This window comes from Tamandua tetradactyla, chromosome 11, assembly GCF_023851605.1.
Source record: "Tamandua tetradactyla isolate mTamTet1 chromosome 11, mTamTet1.pri, whole genome shotgun sequence".
In the NCBI taxonomy this organism is placed as follows: Eukaryota; Metazoa; Chordata; class Mammalia; order Pilosa; family Myrmecophagidae; genus Tamandua; species Tamandua tetradactyla.
Window position 1 is genome coordinate 15,740,473 of NC_135337.1, and position 19,525 is coordinate 15,759,997.

At 37.0% G+C, this 19,525-nt stretch overlaps 1 protein-coding gene and 1 long non-coding RNA gene across 5 annotated transcripts in view; one reads left to right on the top strand and one right to left on the bottom strand.

The window, feature by feature from the left end:
• The window catches only part of LOC143649939 (uncharacterized), a 49,340-nt gene extending 43,666 nt beyond the window's left edge, over nt 1-5,674 (top strand). Inside the window, exon 3 of the long non-coding RNA XR_013159240.1 lies at nt 5,555-5,674. This is a non-coding gene — a long non-coding RNA (uncharacterized LOC143649939). The remainder of the gene's footprint in view (nt 1-5,554) is intronic.
• NTNG1 (netrin G1) overlaps nt 1-19,525 on the bottom strand; it is a 377,262-nt gene that overhangs the window by 243,260 nt on the left and 114,477 nt on the right. The window lies entirely within an intron of this gene.

The following is a 19,525-nucleotide window of genomic DNA, read 5'->3' on the forward strand; positions in this document are numbered from 1 at the left end:
CGTGATCTTAGGAATTGTTCTGTTTACAGGAATTAGAGTGCTTTCTCTACTCCCAGTGAAGTAGGTTTTCTCTCCTTCCCTAGTGCACTGCTGTATGACTTAAAGCAGGCAATACTTTGCCCATACTGATTTGCCTGAACTGTTTTTTACACTGGCTTAGCTGTCTGCAAGCTGCTTCTCCTTTTGGTAAATTCTGAGAGGGTGAGCTCAAGAAGAGTTTCCTGGCTCAGTGTCCCAGGTTACTACCTGATGGATTCACACTGACATACGTACCCCTCAGTATGCACATAGTGGATATTCTGCTCCTCCTGGGACAAGGCCAGTGACCCACAATAGGAGAAAAGGCTGGCTCCACACTGTGCAGGGGAGGCAATAGGAGAGAGTCCAGCAAGGGCACCACAGAGCTTCTCCTCTTGTTCTAAAAGTTGTCTTTTCTTGTTTCATCATGCAACCACTTACTGTAGCCTTTTAACCATTAGCCAGTTTGCGGGAAGATGGTTCTACCAGATTTTGCTAGCTTGTTCAGAGATTCTGTGGGGGAACACAGAATCTGGAGCATTTTCTGTGGCCATCTTGTGTAATCCTCTTTTTATTTTTCCATTTCAAAGGATTAAAACAAGTCAACAACAATAAAAAAGGCTTTGTTTTCTCTCCATGAAGATGATCACATCATGCGAATCACGTTTTTGACTCCTCAGGGACTTTTCAGTGTCTACTCTCTGTATAGAATCTGAGCTCACCCTCTAGTCAAAAGGCACTCAGTGAGGTGGTTGAATGTTGGCTGAATGTACCCTCTTTGATGATGGGTCCCTGTGTTCAAGCCCAGTTCTGCCACCTCCTTGCTTATGGACTCAAGTGCGTTATTTCATCTCAGTGCCTTAGTTTCCACATTTGGAAAATAACGATAATGTAGGAGCACCTCAAATGAGTTTTGTGAAGATGTAAACACTTGGAATAGTGCTAAGCACATTAAAATTGCCATATGAGTGTTCGTTGTTATAATATACTGTATCAATTTATCCATGGTCCTAAAAAAAAATCTAAGTTGACAATTTAGCCTTTACTTCTTTCCCAGCAAAATAATGTTTTTGTTTTTACTCCTGTTTCATTTTGCTTGTTTTTTTTTTTTTTGGAGGGGGCGTCCATTTCCTTAGAGTGTGGATGGAGTAATATTTTTTACATCAGTGATGTTCCTGCATTATTTTAACGTAATGGCAATTTTTCCAGCAACTTAAGTGGATTTTTTTTTCATAGCCACTATTACAGTGATTAAAAAAGAAAAAAAACAAACGAAAGGAGGCAAAGCCATTAAAACACTTATTACAAATAGCCCTGGGGAAAAAATTATCAAATAATCCCAGTAAGAGTATTCAATTTAATGACATTCATCCCCTAAACCCAAATGCAGTTGATCTTAACTAAACAGGGCAAGACTGGCAATGCCATTGTAGGGCTAGGGATTTACCTGAGTGTTTCACATAATATTTTAACCCTTCTTGCCCATAATTGAAAATGGGAAAGGAGATATTATTATTATTGCAATGCTTTAAATAGTTAAAGAGTTTTGTAAAGAAAGGCCCCCTGGGTTACTCTAGTTCTGAGGCTACTGAAAGAAAGGAAAGCATGGGAAGCAATGCTGGATAATTAAATTGGAAATGTATGATACTACCTCATCTCTTAGGTCATAGGGAGAATGAGATATTTAGGTTCTGTGAAATTCCAGCCAGCTGCATCTATCACTGTGTCCTCAGCCCTTGTCCCACACAGCAGCGCTGCACCTAGAACTTTGCTTGCACTCTATCCTGCGTCTCCATGACTAACATGTGGGAAGAGTTTTCTCAGCTGGTCCCACATGAAGGAGCTTCTTCTAATCCTTCGCCACATGGTACCCATCCTTAGAACATGTCTACGTTCTGGAATCAGTCAATCTGGTACTTTTAGATCTCTTCACAATCAATTCCAAATCAAGTGACTGCAACAGCTGTGCAGCAATTCAGTTTACTCATTAAGATGCGCAAATGACTGTTTTGGCAGGTTTGATCCTTTCACTGCCTTAAGTAAAAAGGGGGCAAATCCTTTATTTTTGGAGCCCTGATGGGAGCACTAACACAAAATATCAAATCAAATAGATGGGATGCATTCTTTCAAAACAGATTCCTATAACTCTGTGCAACTTAAATTACTATATATATATGCACACACACACACACATATATGTGTGTGTATATATATATATATTTATATATATTTGGAATGGACAAATGTCTCAAGGGTGACTTTTTAAAATATTTGTTGGGTGGACCACAGTGGCTTAGCAGGCAGAGTTCTCACCTGCCATGCCCGCGACCCGGGTTGAATTCCAGGTGCCTGCCTATGCCAAAAATAAATAAATAATTAAAAATATTTCTCTATAGACCTAGTCATCCCATTCTTGGGATAATTTAACAAAAAGAGTTTCAGTGATGTTCTTACAGATAACCAACTAAAATGTTTTCTATTTTCAATTTTATGAATTATGACTACTCTGCTTTATAAACTCACTCATCTAATCCAAGTAATTATATAGGCTATAAATTATTAGCAGCAATAAAGACCACACAATTTTTAAAAATTTCACATGATTATTTTTTGAAGCAAATTTGCCTTTCTAATTTATCATGGGAAAAGATCTCAAGCAGTAGTTGAGGCCTTAGGAAAAACACAAAGAAGTTAGAAGTTTGAAATTCACACCAGAAAGAAAAATCTCCACATCTTTCAGATAAGCAAAAATATGTCAAAATCATATCTGTCAGAAATGGAAGTCAGTTCAGTTTGGCAATGAAAAAACAAAAAGCAATTTGGACATTTTGACAGGTAAAGAAAAGGCACAGAGTTAGAATATTATACTAATTGGACCAAAAGTCATTCTTTTGATTAAACCTTCATTTGTTCTTCACTTTCTGCAGAGTAAAAGCCAAATGCATGGCTTACAAAACCTTCCCAGTCTTTCCCTGCTTTCCCCTCCTGCCACCTGTCTCTCCTCCTCCAGGCTTCAGGAATTACTTGAGCATGTCTCTCTGCAACTATGAGGTCAGGTCCCTCTGCCCAGCCGCCCTTTCCTTATTCCCTTCCTTCCTGGGTGCTCTAGTTTCAGTCCTCCGCTGGTAGGATTTCTGTAACCTCTAGGGTTAGGCTCACTTCATACCCTTCTTAGGTTAATTGCTCATTTGTTTGCAAGTCCTCTCGCAAATCATGAGCTCTTTGAAGTTAAATATTATGCCTTTCATTCATACAGAAAATTTTAAAAAGCACAGGGTCTGGAATATAGTAAGTATTCAATACTTACTTGACAAACTGACTGATTGAATGAATGAATAAAGTCAGTGAGGGGCTCACTCCAGAGACCACCCAGTATTCCCCACCCTGATTTGTGTCTCCTGAGAGATACATTTGATTACAAGAGGAAACTGTGGAGAAGCCAGTGGGAGCTCATAGAAAGAGGCAATTAAACTGAATTGTGGAGTTGGAGTAATAATGGATCAATAATGTCATTTTTGTTTTAAAAGGACAGCCACATTTAGCCATCAAATAATTACAGGGACCTTTCAGTGTTTGATGTGTGACCATAAAATAATGAAATGCCTTCAATAAACAACACCCGAAAACCAGCTTCATTTACTTAAAGCCATACTTGTACAGATATATTTAATATGCTATTTATTTTTATAACAATTAAGATAACTATAATCATATCCAAAAAGTTCCAAATACATACTTTTAATTTTCTCAAAACACACTTATATTTTAAGTATGTGATAACATAAGATTTTATTTTAGAAGAAGAGGTATTAATTGTAAGAAGATAAAATAATATATAAAAACAGCAATAATCAGAGATGCTGTGAAAAGCAGGGCTCATGTCTCAGGATTCCAAGCTGTTTCTAAACGTGCTGAACTTAGAGTTTGCCAACCACAGAAAACTTAGAGTTTGCAAACCACATATCGGCAACTTTATTCCAATAATAGCTTCAGTCCCACTTCCCAAGATAATTGTGTGACAGAACTGAGAGATTTAGGGGATAACTTTTGAAACACTTGAATTATTAGAATTTCCTGCTGGACTTTAACTTAGAAAGGTACTCTTAAACAGACAGGGTGGCATGAGAAAGAAAAATGTTTAAAGGATTAATTCCCATCTAGTTCCAGTATTTAAATCCCATGGGAAAAGAAGAATTTAATTTTAAAGCCCCCAAATATCTTTTTAGCTGGGCTAATGCATTTCCTTTTATTTCTAGTCTTTGTACTACTATAGAAAGCCAAAACCTCAAAAGCAACCACTCTGTCTCCCTTCTCATCTTCTCATTTGTCAGTGTCTCAAACACTATGCCCTCAGCTGCCTCTCCTTTGGGCAATTACAGTATCTTTATGCAGGAAAACTATATTTGCCATAATTGTTCATTAAATTCAAAATGATTTAACATGCCAAAAACCATATATTTTGTGTTTATAAATGCCCACTTTCTGAAATCTCAAGCTGGAGTGGGAAAGCTGTGACCAAAATACTTTAATTTTAATTATATTACTATTTTGTTTATTTTTTTCTCATTTGCTGGGTTGTATGTTAGTTAAAATATTTGTTAGTGGTGATCCATAAGTTTTAAAGTCTTAAATTATTTTTGGTTCATTATTTATGAGTGTTTTGTGACATTGTTGTAGTTAATCATGGCTGATTAACAGAACTAAATAAGAAGGTCAGATGGGTAAGAAACATAGAAATATTCTTTAACTTTTTTCTTCTAGGCAAAGGTACAATATTTTTGGCAGGGATGTCAGAAGCATCTCAGAGCTTCTAAAACTGTTCAGCTAATACAGCCATAAGCATTCAAAGTCACAGATAGATGTAGCACACAATCATATTCAAGCAATGTAATTTTTTTGTCCCAAATGGAGAGATTAGTGCAGCCTTTTGCTAAACAAAAGGCTGTCCTATTTTTAATCCTAGACTCATTTGTTTCTTTCAAAAGTAATTTTCTATTTAAATTTATTATGATCTTCCATTGCAACAAAATCCTATTATTGAAAATCCTTCCTAGTGCTGCAGTTACCCCTTGAATGCAGCTGATAAATGCGTGTTCTTATGCATCACATCACCTCATGTCATGTCCTACAGTGAGGCAAGCACCTCAAAGGGCTGCCATCTCAGTTCTTCAGAAAGAACCCGGGGAGCCCTTGAACCCCCTTGCTCGGGCAGGCACAAGCACCAGTCGCAGCAGTTGCCATGTGTGCCAGCGGGAAGGGAGGTGCAAAGATAATCAAGAGGTAAAATGACAGCAAAGTCAAAGGGAGTTTGCTATTTTAGCTTACTGGGATCCAAGAAAACCTTGGGAAGTGCTCATTCACCTCAATTTTACAATCTGACGAGTGTGCTGGGCTTCCAAATTGTATAGTTCGTGTAAACTCAATTTTATTATCGATTGTTTTTCCTGATGTTAAACAGGTCTGATGGCTACTCTGGCCACAACCGTAGGTGTTTATTTAAAGAACACATTTCCCCAGCCTTTTCTCTATTTTGCAGCTTAACTGGAGCATTCTCATGTCAACCAACCCCCCTGGGCTATTTAGAAGTGATGACTCCTAAAAGATGTTTTCCCCACAGAAACCACAAGGTAAATGTAACAAGTAATCAATCTTCTGAGCAGCAATCAGGCAAGTACTTAACGAACATGCTACACAAACAAAATAATTAATCTAAGCACTGTCCCGAATAGTAATTAATCTAATCGGCTTCAAGTGATGTGTTTGTTCACTGTACACTGTTTTGTTTCATAGTTGTCGCCGGTAAAGGTGTCACAGACAGTACAAATATGTTAACACCTTCAAAAGAATACTAATTTCAAGAGAGAAGGATGACACAAATGTTTATGCATTGTGGGATGCTGGTTCCTTTGTTCGCGGAAAAGAACAACACATATCAATGTCACAGTAAAACAAAAAGGATAAATGCTTTCAAAGGCAAGAGGAAACAACAGTGACATGACCAAACATGACACAAACCGTTAAAGATCTGAGACAATTATAACATGATTTAGATCAATAATTTCCTCCTGCGTAAGTGCAGGTAAACTTAATTATAGATATCCTGATATTTTTAATTGAAAATACAGAAAGCCAAAGTGATCCAATCACTGGGAATAAGAGTGAGTTGATTTTCCAGGGAAAACGTGTAGGAGGGGAACTAATTGTGACAATTTGGAATAAAGAAGTAAACACATCTCTTATTAGCTATTTCCTCTCTTGAATCTTGAATTCAACGATTTCAAATGCTCTCAGTTAACTGTCATCCGTGAACTTCACTTTATGTCATGCAGACCTTTATGGCCGGGTGGCTGCCACGAGCATAAAAAAGAATCACCAGGTTGAAACTGAAACTAAATTTGGTTCATGAATGTGATATCCAGCAATATCAAGCTTCAATTTAGGTCAGAGTATAGAGTAGCAGGGGCTTCCTTGGGGTTTTGTATTTAACCCATGGAAGCTACGTGAGAAGTTACCTTCAGATTTTAGGACTGTTTTGAGAAATACACGTGAGATTAATATCATGGGTTTTATAAAAGGTTTTTTTGGGATCCTTTAGTTTTTCTTGGGTGGGAAAAGTCAGTCAAGTAGGAAGGAATTCCAGAGACACTAAAACACCTTCCCTCAGCAAAGATGATGAGAGCACGTGTGGCAGGTTGAATTATGCACCCCAACAAACACACTCTTAATTCAAGTCCTTGCGAGTGTGGACTCATTGCAAATAGGACTTTATGAAGACGCTATTTTTAGTGAAGGTGTGGCCAGCTGAAGCAGGGTGGACCTCTGTCCGGGTGACTGGAGGCCTTATAAAGAGAACTGGAAAGGCACAAAATCTAGAGAGGAGAGGGCATCACCTCATGAAGGTGTGCAGAAATAAAAACCAAGGCAACTATTGATGGCAGCCAGCCCCAGAATGTACAGATTCTGGGTTCTCCTTATCTGTCGATACCTTGATTTTAGACTTCTGACTTCAAAATTATTAGCCAATAGATTCTGGTTGTTTAGGCCAACCCATTAGATAGTGTTCTTCCCAGTAGCATGACAAGTGATGACAGGAAATACATATCTATATTTATTTATATGATTATATAACCATTTCGTGACTGCAACACCTATGTCTCTGTCTGTATTTGCAATATTCCATCATCCAGCGCCCCATGGAAAAGCTAGCCTCAAGTGTCATATTGAACTAGAAAAGCTGCGCCCCTTTGACTATAGCCAACTGAAATAGCACTTGACCAGGAAACCAAACAATAGTCTGGTCTGAGGCACTAGGATTCTTTTTCCTAGGAATTTAGAATTCAGATATGAAATTTTTTTTATCATATGTGCAATTATTTAAACAGTTTTGTCTTAAAACTTATTTTGGCATTATTACGGATATTAAAAAGAGGCAAAAAATAATATGATGGCTAGCCATGTGTCAGAGCTCAAGTATTTGCCAATGGAGTTAAACTCCCTTAAGTTCCTGCATCAGAACCAAGACCCTTAATCCCGCAGCTCCAGGGCAGTTTGGCCACTTTCAGCCAACACCGACTCAGCAAGGTCACTCCCCTGCCCTAGGGGCCACTCACACCCAGTAACTGGTTAGTGCAGGGGTCAGGCCTGGAGTTTTGACCTCTCAGAAGGACCAGGAGTTAGTTCATTGTAAACCAATGTTGCAAAGGTGCTGCTGTTCAACTTCCCCCTCTCTCCCAAGCTGCTTCCTTTTCTCCTTCAGAGGCTCCTTCTTGAAAGCGCTCCCTGGTGAACCCCCCGTGTGGACACCTCATAGTTTCAGTCTGATCCCCAACAACACATCTGCTGCAGCTTCCTCTGGGTAGTCCCCCCTGATCACCCCCACTCCATGCCTGCCAGCATGAAGCACCATCTTAAATCTGGTGTTTTTTATTTCCATCCAGTTCGTTATATTTTTGCCACAAGACATTTCCACTTTCTACATTCTTTTGAAGCCATGTTTCTCACTACTTTATTAACTTGTGGGCTTCCTTGATTAAAAAAAAATTGTTGAATTAAATCTGTGAAGAGAACAGCAATCCAGATCTAGGTCTAAAGGTGTAAATGTGTGCAAATGAAGACTTGATCAAAGACTGTAGGTAAATTTAGGTGGGGAAATAAGTTTCTGAAGCTTATGGATAACAAGGAAAACTTCTCCCTCCATCCCTCATCAGAAACTGCCAGCACTGGGAAGGGCCACTGGTATGAACTTTTGTACAAATTAATATCTCTTATTACCTATTCTTCTCCCACGTAGACCCACTGAATCTGTTGTTCATAGTAGATAATCCAAAGAAACACAATGTAACCTAAATTATGGCAATATATGCTAAAATGTATCTCATGAAATGCTGATAGTTGTCCTACAGAAAGGCTTTGGTAGTCAGATAATTTGGAAAACCCTGGGTCAGAAAATAGGTTAATTTTCTCAGGAATGCTCAAAACCTTTAATGTGTTAATATAAAATGTGGATTTTCAAGAGGGAAATATTTCATGTCTTTTTCTCCAAACTTATTTTGACCATGGAGCCATTTTTTAGCTTGGTCTTATCAAAGAAAACACTTTGGAAACTCCTATCCTCGGAAAAAACCCAAGTAGTAATTTCTTATGAGATGAAGTCAAAATGCATACACAGCTCCCCAAACTAGCTTGTTAATTTCAATCAACATAATATTTAAACTTCTAATGAAGTAGACCAGGAGTACTCCTAAGATTTTAAAGGAAACAAGATACACACACAACCCCTGTTCCCATTCACTAAAGAAATTCAGTTCTTTATTTGTTTTGGTTGCTAAACTTTTTTTATCAGCCTTATATATGCAAGGACTATAAATATTTCATACAAACTTTAGATAACTGTATAGCATATAGGTGTATAATATGAAATTCAGTTCTTTAGACAAGAAGAAACACTGTCTTCCATTTTTAATACCCTCCTGAACTTGGGATGTAATTAGACTAATAAAGCTGAATAATAATCAACAGGTTAATACAACCACTTACACTGTGATTGCCATAGATTCAGTAAACTCGATCTGATAACCACAAGCAATGAGTAGATGCTAGTCTTAAATCAGAGAAGACTCAAGCCAGTAGTGGAAGTATGCATTGGTAAACTTAGTTCCTTGGTGAGGTTAACCCCTTGTTACCTCCCACGTTTACTGTATCACAAAACTTGTAATGGCAGCAAAGATTTTTCCAAACCCAAATTGGCTTCACCTCCTTCCACGCTCCTGCTAGCAACTGAAGAATACATTGTTTTATATACTTCTCTGCATATATGTGACCCTGCCACTGACTATCACAGAAGCAATCATGAATGAATCTTCATTATTCTCATTCTGTAGTCAAAACCCCAAACAGAAGCATCATTTTGGCCAAATCAAGTCCACATGACTGGGCCCAGCCGCCAAGAAGCCTGAGAAAATTTATTTCCCTTTTTTTTTTTTTGACTTCTACAGGGTATTAGATTCTAATAATACTACTACCACAATGGGATTTTCCTTTTAAATAAAAAGGCATGTTGGTTGTAGTAGGACAGCTTCAAAAGGCAAAAATCCGCCACAGTAAACAGAGGCCATTTTGAGTGACAAACCCTAATTCTGCAGGAGCTACAAAATTGACAGTGTTGGTTTGATAATGCTGCTGGAATGCAATATACCAGAAATGGATTAGCTTTCACAAAAGGGATTTATTAAGTTACAAGTTATAATGCTAAGGCCATGAAAATGTCCAAATTAAGGCATCAACAGGAGGATACCTTCTCTCAAGAAAGGCTGATCACATCTGGGGCTTCTCTGTCACATGGCAACGTCTGCAGTCCTTCTCTCCCAGCTTCTGGATCAAACGGCTCTCTCAGCAACTCCTCATCTCCAGATGTCTGTGTCTCTTGGTTTCATCTCTCCACCCTCTGGGTTGGCAATGAGATCTCTCTCATTAAGGGTTCCAGGAAAGGATTAAGAACCACCTTAAATGGGTGGGGTCACATCTGCGTGGAAATAGCCTAAGTAAGAGGTCCCACCTAACAACAGGGTTGCCCCCAGAAGACTGGATTGAAAGAGCATGGCTTTTCTGGGGTATGACACAGCTTCAAAGCAGCATGCTGACCTAAATAAAAAATCTGCTATGGTTCCTGAGGTTGGGCTTACACATTCACTCAGCAGCTCACCTGTGCAGTGCCAGCCACTGACTCCCTGTGGCTTGAAAAGCACTTGATTGCCCTTGGTTGCACTTGAAAAGGTGGATGCCAGGTATAGATGAACTAAGCAGAGAACACCAGAGCTCCTCAAGCCTGGGATGGATGTAGGAGCCCACAACTAACTACTGAGATGCAGTTTTATGGTGTCTAGCCACAGGTGAGAAGAAGAGGTCCATACTTCCAAGTATGGATCTGTCTAGAAGCCACCGATACACATGGAAGGTACTGTAGTTATAGCTGTATGTATTATCTCATCTTTTCAGAAGAGATGGTATTACTATCATACTGACTTATATTTGCCCCAGCCTTAGGTGTTTTAAGAAATTACTCAAGGTTATACAGCTTGTCAGTGGTAGAGAAGCCTCACCCCTCTGACTCCAAGCCCTCTGCTAGCCACAAGCTGATACCCTTAACTTGCTTACCTCACATGGATGGCTCTGTAGACCCTTTTTAAATATTTGATTGAAAGAGAATGATGAAGAAAATACCAGCCAATTAAATGATAATTATTTCTGGATAGGTCTGAGGGTTTTACTGTGGTGTGACTAATGGTAAGAAAATTCCCATTTAGGATTCAGGAATCGAACACTATGTGCTGATGTATAGTACCAGAAGTATAAAATCATTCTTATGGGGAATTATCCTTTTGGCCTCCTCCACCAGAGTAGTCTCCAGAAATGCAGCTCAGTGAAAAATCAAGCAGGAAGGCAGCCTCATCTCTGAATTCACTGGGTTTCTAGGGTGATAGCCCCATCAATAAAGCCATGGAGAAGTGGCAGGAAATGTGACATGCCTTTCTAGGAATAACCCAATACCAGGCTGAAAGCCATAATTCTCCCCAAGGAAGGAAGTATGCAATGGATTTTGCAATTTACACAGGGGTGTTATGTTTTATGAAAAATTAAAGTTTACAATCATATTTATATCATAAAAGATATCTTGGATTTTACAAGATTCACTGAAAAACTCCTTTAAGTAGCCAGTTTCTATACTATATTTGAACTTCAAAAATAATTATGCAGGGGCACTGAGATGGCAAAATTTTAGATTTTAGCTTTAATAGCTACTTAAATAAAAATCCTAGCACAAAAGTAATGCTTTAAAATATTGCAAGAAATAAGAGTAGATGATAAAAATCATATTTAAACTCAGCTTCCCAAACTCATGCCTTGTAGGGTTTACATGGATTTCTCTATTGCAAAACAGGGATTAATTAACTTATAATAGTATTCTTTTCTGAACAGTTGCATTTACATTTTCATTTTCCCACAAGAGTCTTTTTTGATGTAAACAAAAAGATTAAAACTCTAACATAAACTTTATATCTACAAGTTGAACATACCTAACATGCCCTAAAGCTGTAATTTAGACAAGTAACCACACTATAAGACCCATTTCTCAAGTAGACTTTTTAGTCACTATTCAGGATTACATAAAGTTTCATATAATAACAAATTTTAAACTAATAATTTAGAGATTTAGAATTTACTGTTAAACAAATGAGTTTTAATAAGATAAATAAGGATAAATATTTATTGAGCACTTAATATATGTCCTCCTACAAATTAGGTTTTTTACATTCATTATCATATTTAACACAACCATCTTGTGAGTTAGGTATTATTATTCCCATTTTATAGATGAAAAAATTGTGACATAGTATTATGAGCCAATTTACCTAAGGTACATGGGTATTAATAACATGTGGCAAGCCCTTCAAACGCTTATGTGTTTCCATGACTATTATTCCCTCTCATTTGCTTCTTACCCTTGCCTATCTAAAATAACTGCAATGAAAATGTTTTCCTGGGTGAACATTCTCGAAGTCATTCAAAAACAGTAGCACCAAACTAGACCAAGAAAACAGGCTAGTTACAAGCAAGAGTAAAAATCAACACAATAAATATGAAGTAAAAGAAATATATATAGGGAGAGTGAAAAGCAAATTAAACTTGAAAAATCACTTCAATTTAAAAAGTAAGTGGTGGCAGTAAGAGTAAAGATTTTTTTTTTTCTTTTAATAGCTGAATAAGCTGATGGCTCATTTCATCGGGAAGCAGTATTCTGATTTTTCTCTTGAAGCTGGAAATGTCTATTTACTGGAATGAGAAAAATACTTACACTTATGTAAACTGCAGTGGTAAATTATTCATGCTCAATTAATCCATAAATACAGCTCTGGGTTTGCTTAGGGTTCTTGAGGCATAAGATGTAGGTGCCATGAAGATAATTTATCAAACCCTGGATTTTTAGTCATCTATTCAGATTAGGCTGATTGTGTAAGAAATGTTCAACTGCTTTAAATGAATTGCATAATGGCTTCCCTGCCCCCACCACACAATTCATTATTGAGATCCACGGATGTGAAAGATGAACATTTCTGGATCTTTTTTGATGTAGTTCTGAGAAAGTACTGCTAGCTGACAAATCCAGCCCATAATATATTTTCTTTATTTACTGCCTTCCTGGCTATAGCTCTATCAGTATCAGCAGGAGGAGAGATAAAATCTTATCAGCAGACTGTGCTGACACAAGATGAAGTTTCCTTTTCACTACTAGGCGTACATGAATTGCACACTAGTTCCATCAGGCTCCAAAGTGGCAGTCAATTCTCCAGCTTGAGATGCACTGCCCAGCATATGCTGCCCAAATGCCCTGCTGCAGGATCCTCACCTTTCGACCTTGTTCAGAGGTCTGTGAATTGTATGTTTGAGAGAGAGCAAAAGAGCCTGAGAGAGAGAAAGGTAAAGGAAGAGAGAAAGGAAAGAAGGGAGGGAGGGAGAAAGGAAGGGAGGGGGGAGAAAGGGTGGGAAATAGAGACGAATGGAGGGAAGGAGGGAAAGAAAACAAAACTCAAAATATAACGATATACAAGGTTACTGAAATATTGGATCATTTAAAAACAATAATTCCATAAAAGAAACTGAAAACAGCAATGTAGAATGGGAAATTTTAAAGCTCTAATACAATCTAATACAATGGCAGTGTCTGTATTAGAAAACAAAAGGGGGTCTGTTATTTCTAACACTGTAGCACTGGTTTGTACGAAGCAGCAGATTTGGGAATATAATAAAAGATGCCTCACGTGGCACATTTCAAAACAAGTTTGGAGGGGGAAACCAAATACTCAATACTTAATTTTTTCAGAAGCATGAGTTTCTGAAGTTGCAGGTAACTAAGGGAAAAATAAATAGTTCAAATTTCTAAGATTTATGTATTTACTATCACTTTTGTCTCTACAGGATATCTAGATTTGCATAATATCAAGTCCCTTACTCACTGGTCCATTTCTATATTAAGTATATATTTAAAAATACTGGATGGCCTCATATATGACGTTTAGTAAAGTACACATTACTTGAATGATAGTTGTATTTTCAAATTTATTTATTATACCAACCTGCTGTTATGTTCCAGTGATTATTGCTATGTGGTCAAAAGCATTTTACTGCTAAATGGTTAATTTACAAAGAAAATTTGCTAGTAATTTAGATTTTTATTCCAAAATTAAAAAAAAAAAAACCTCTATATCCACGCTTCTGCTTTACTGGGCAAAATATCTAGTTTTGATAATATTTTGAATATAAGTAAAATAGTTAAAAAGTGAGGGTTTAAGGTACTAAACAGTACTATCTATTTATCTATCATCCTATATTGAAATGATTCATGTACAAAGGACCATTCATTGAAAAACAAATCTCTCAATCTCTTTCAATCTAGTTTCCTTCCCTTCTTCAAAAGCACTACTTTAAATATATACAATCCATTGTATAATACTTTTAAATATGTACACGTATTTGAAAATATTGAGCAAAAAAGCGAAGCATTTTGCTTTCTTCATTCAGCATATCTTGAAGACTTCTGATCTTTTACACTGCTGAACGGAATTTTGTTAAAGATTGCATATTAATTTATTTAAATAGTCCCTACTCATGTCCAGGTAAGTTATTCTCGGTGGTTTTGAGCTTAAACGTTTTTAGAACCATCTTTTGGGGTCATTTTTCTTTTCCCAGAAGTTAGTGCTTTTTGTAGAAGTGCTTAAATTCAATTCAATAACTGATGTTACAATGAGTATAAAACCTGCACAAGAAGAGCTGCAAAGTTACAAGGAGAAACGTACCTCATAGAATATAAATGTGGGCAAAAAATATTTTGTATAATTTTTCAAAGGAATAAAAGTCAAGTTCACAAGTTACTGGGATTTTCAACAAACCCCTTGATGATTTGATCAAGCCTTAGAAATTTAAATCAGAAATCCTCTGGCAACCTTACCTCTAAGTAATCAAAAGCTCGCTTTCCCTGTATATGACATATTGACATATGGTAACCTCTTATTCCAAAGACTTATTTCTTCTCAAATAAGGCTTTTCCTCATTTTGTTCCCTGGTTGCATTTAATCCTTCAGTCTAAAAAAATATTCTCCCCTTTAATTTGGAAATCCAGCAAAACAAAGGTATTTTTGAAGCATGAACATTTTCACTTTAGTGGCTTAATGAGCTTCAGCTAGAACATTAAGTAAATGAGGTAATCAAGTCGCAAAAAGGGGAAAAGATCTTTTGTTTGCTGTAAATGAAAAGACAGCAAGGCTTACTTTTGTTCATTTTCAATACAAAACCACAGCAGCTACCTTCTAAATGTAAAGCAAGGTTAGGACCAGAGTGAGTCCACGCTTTAGGTACGATTCTTTTGTAGATACAAATATGGAAAATGGACAAGTTTGCAGTTTTATTAAAACATTATTTGATGTTATCTGGCATTTTTCAAGACTCAAAGGTTGATCTACATTAGGCAGGCAGTGTGTGGTAGGAAGATTTTCTCTTACCATAAATTTCTAAAGCCTTTCAGTTAGGTGGTATTTGGACTTTTTTTAATGTTTTCATTTACAAACTTTGTATTTTGAGAATTGAACATGATGAGATATTTATTTGTAAATGCTTGAGTCATTTTTTATTTTTATACAATTTTATTAAGATACATTCGCATACCATATAAGCATCCAAAGTATACAATCAATGGCTCACAGACCCATCATATAGTTTTGTATTTATCCCCACAATCAATTTTAGATCATTTTCCTTGCTTCAAAGAAAATAAAAATAAAAAAGAACATCCAAACATCCCAACTCCCTTAGCCCACTGCCATATTATTTATTATTATTATTATTTATGTTCTTATTCATCTGTCCATATATGGGATAAAGGGAGTGTCAGTCACAAGGTTTTCACAATCACATAGTAAAACTGTGAAAGTTTATATAGTTATACAATCACTGTCAAGAATCAAGGCTACTGGATTACAATTCAACAGTCTCAGGGATTTCCTTCTAGTGTATTTTAATACACTAGAAACTGAAAGGGAATATTTATTTAATGAATAAGAATATACTCCAGAAAGACCTGTTGACCATGTTTGAAATCTCTGAGTCATAGAAACTTTCTTTTGTATCATTTCTTTTTCCCCTTTTGGTCGAGAAGACTTTCTCAGTCTCATCATGCCAGGGTCAGGCTCATGTCTGGAAGTAATGCTCCATGTTGCCAGGGAGATTTATACTCCTGGGAGTCATGCCCCACATAGTGGAAATGGCAGTATGATTATTTGCAGAGTTGGCTTAGAGAGAGAGGCCACATCTGAGCAACAAAAGAGGTTCTCTGGGGGTTATACTTAGGAGTAAATATAAGTAGGTTTAGCTTCTCCTTTGTAGGAATAAATTTCATAAGGGCAAGCTCCATGATTAAGTATTTGGCTTATTAAATTGGGAGCCCCTCATGCCTGAAAGAATATCAGAAATTACCCATGTAGGGAAGTTTAATAGTTCCATATTTTACTCCAGTGCCTCAAGTAGACTTTGCAAATACTTTTTTTTTTAATTTTCTGCCCAAATTACTCTAGATGCATAGGGACATTACATTAACTTGTACTCAGAAACGAGAGCTCATTCTCTATTTAAGGGTCCATGTAATTATGTTGTTTGACTAAACTGAGCATACATGTTAATTTAGATAGTGTGCTACAGAAAATATAAATTTTTCTACCAAATAAACATCTCTTCATTTGGTCTCACACAGAAGTCGAAGTTTAAAAATAGTCAATATCATGCTTTATCCTGTATTCTGACTTACCTTTGTCCTAATCAGATCAGTCTCACTCATATCTCTAATTGAAGTCTGATCTCTTTTTCAGCTTCTTTAATAATTACTATATGGAGTAATACTGACTTTCAGAGCTGCAGAACTCTAATCTGAGTTTTAGGTATAACACCAATACCCACAGTTCCAGAGAAGGACCCGGTTACACACCAAGAACTCAACTTCTCAGAATTTAGAAATAACAGTTAAAACTCAGGAGTAGATATGACTGCTGTAAGCAATTACAATCTAGAGGAATCTTTACAATGATTCTTATCAAACATTCTATACTCCTTAATTATTGATTATCCAATCTCTGCCCATATCCTATCCCCTGATAACATATGCTCTCAAATTCAATTCTCAGAGTTTGCACATTGTAGTTTAATCCATATTTGTGTGGTCTTACAATATTTGTTTTTTCATTTCTGGATTAACTCAACATATTGCCCTTGAGGTTCATTCACCTAGATGCATGCTTCACAACTTGATTCCTTCTTTCAGCTGCTCAGTGTTCCATTGTATGCAAATACCTATTTTTGTCCTTGAATCTAAGGTAAGTTTCTTGTAGACACCATATAGATAGGTACTGTTTTTTATTTCCTTCTGCCAGTCTATGCCTTTTGATTGAGGAGTTTAATCCATTAATGTTTAATATTATTACTTAAAGGCAGTATTTCCTTCTATCATTTTGTCTTTGGGATTTTAAACATTTTATCTTTTTTTCTCTCTCTTTGTACCCTTACTGATAATCTCCATTTTGGCACTCTTCTCCAAATCTCTTTCTTCTATCTTTTCCTATCTGCCTGTGGTGCTCCTCTTAATATTTCTTGTAGAGCAGGTCTCCTGTTCACATACTCTCTCAGTGTCTGTCTGAAAATATTTTAAACACTCCCTCATTTTTGAAGGACAGTTTTGCCAAATATAGAATTCTTCATTGGCAATTTTTCTTTTTCAATATCTTAAGTATATTATACCACTGCCTTCTTGCCACCATGGTTTCTGCTGAGAAATCCACACATAGTCTTATCAAGCCTCTCCTGTGTGTGTTGGATTGCTTCTCTCTTGCTGCTTTCATATTCTCTCTTTTCTTTGACATTTGACAATCCGATTAGTAAATGTCTTGGAGTAGTCAAATTGATTTATTCTGTTTGGGATAAGTGATGTTTCTTGGATCTGTAATCTTAAGTCTTTCTGCCCCTTTTACTTTCTCTTCTCCTTCTGGGACACTTATAACACATATAATTGTGTGCTTCATGTTGTCATTCAATTCCCTGATACCCTGCTCATATTTTTTCCCACTCTTTTCCCTATTTATTATTTTGTGTGTAAGATTTCAGATGTCCTGTTCTTTAATTCACTAATACTTTCTTCTCCCTCTGTAAATCTGTTATTATATAGCATATTTCATTCCTATATGTTCTACCATTTGTTTTATCAAGCTTCTGAGTTCTTCTGAAAGGCCATACAGTGTCTTCTTTATATCCTTCATTTCTTTTGCCATATTTTCCTTTACCTCATTGATTTGATTTAGAAGATTTGTTTCAACATCTTTAATCAGTTATTTCAACTCTTGTATCTTATTTGAAGTGTTTATTTTTTTCCTTTGGGCCAAATCTTCATGCTTCCTAGTATTATTCGTGACTTTTTTGCTAATGTCTAGGCATTTGATTTCCTTGATTAGTTTATTCTGAAGGTAATTTTCTCTCTTTCGCCTAGGGTTTTCTTGTTGGTTGGTTTTGTTCTCTATCTGTCCTTTGACATTCAGTTCAACTTATTCTATACCTCTAGCACAGCTTCTGTGTAACTGATCAGAATTTTCAGCTTATATTTTTCTGGTTCTTGCCCTGACAAACAGGATCGACCCAAATCAGATTTTCCCAGACAAGACAGGCCCAACTCTCAGGATGAGGATGTGATCAATATCAAGTTTTCCTGAGGATGAAGCCCAAGAGGATGCCTGTCTTTAAGTGGAGCCTCTTAATTCTGTGCTTTTCCTGGCCTGCCAAGCATATGGACTTGTCAGCTCCCAGCTCCCCACTAGTGTAAAGTGGTGCGGTACCTTTGTTTCTCAGCAGGCCTTGTCCCTGACAGTGGTGTGGTTGAGACACAGGCTGAGGTAGAAGGTGGACATAGGTTATTTCTGTTTTCTAGACCCTGGGGTTTGAATTCTCTGAAGGACATTGCCAGTTGTGCTGGGCCCTGTCACCTGCACCCCTTTTCTTGGTGAAGATATGACTTTTAGAGAATTATCTCATTTACCAGACTAGTTAATTTTTTTCTTAGACAACCTTAAATCTGCCCTTGCCTGAGTTAATACTAAAAATTGAAAATGCTTTGCCTGAGTGAATACTAAAAATTGAAAAAGCTTTGTTTAATGGGCTGCTAAAAAGTTAAAAAAAAAATCCTTTCAGAGCCAGTTCTCAGCACCCCAGGTTCACCAACCATGAGCCAGAGTGGCACCCAGCTCTTTGTGCCCCCTTTCTGAGCTCAACTGACTCCAAAAGCCTATTTTTTCTGTTGTTGTTGTTTTGTGTTTTTTCAACAGCCCTGCCTCCTTCCTGCTGGGAGAGACCTCAGGGTTCTTCTTGTGCTTGCACTGGATTTATCTGTGCTTGGAGCTTGTATTCAGCAGTCCAAATTTGTTGGTTAAATCTACAATTGGAGCTTGCTTAGTAACTCCTTGCCTTGTTCCTAATAGAGACTGCTAGGGAAGTGTCTCCAAAACAGTTAGCCATGCCAGTGGGGGAGGGCAACAGCATACACAGTTCAGGAAACTTTCCAAACAATTTTGCACTATGACCTCAGCCCTTCCACTCATTTCAGACTGGTGTACAATGTGTGTACAGTTATGGAACTCCCCCAAACAGTTGCTCCAGACAGTGCCTGGCTATTTACTAGCTGTCCTAGAGGACTAACTAAATTCCACACCTCCCTATGCTGCTATCTTGCTCCTCTTCTTGTAGGTATTCTGAATATTATTTCTCTTTATTCCATATATGTATGCATATATATATGTATGTGTCTTATAAATGTATATGCATGTGTATCACATAAACACATGTATACATTCTATATATTTTATTGTATGTATGATATACTTCATAACAGAAGCTTAACTAAAAATTTCATGAGTCCTGTGGTACAGGA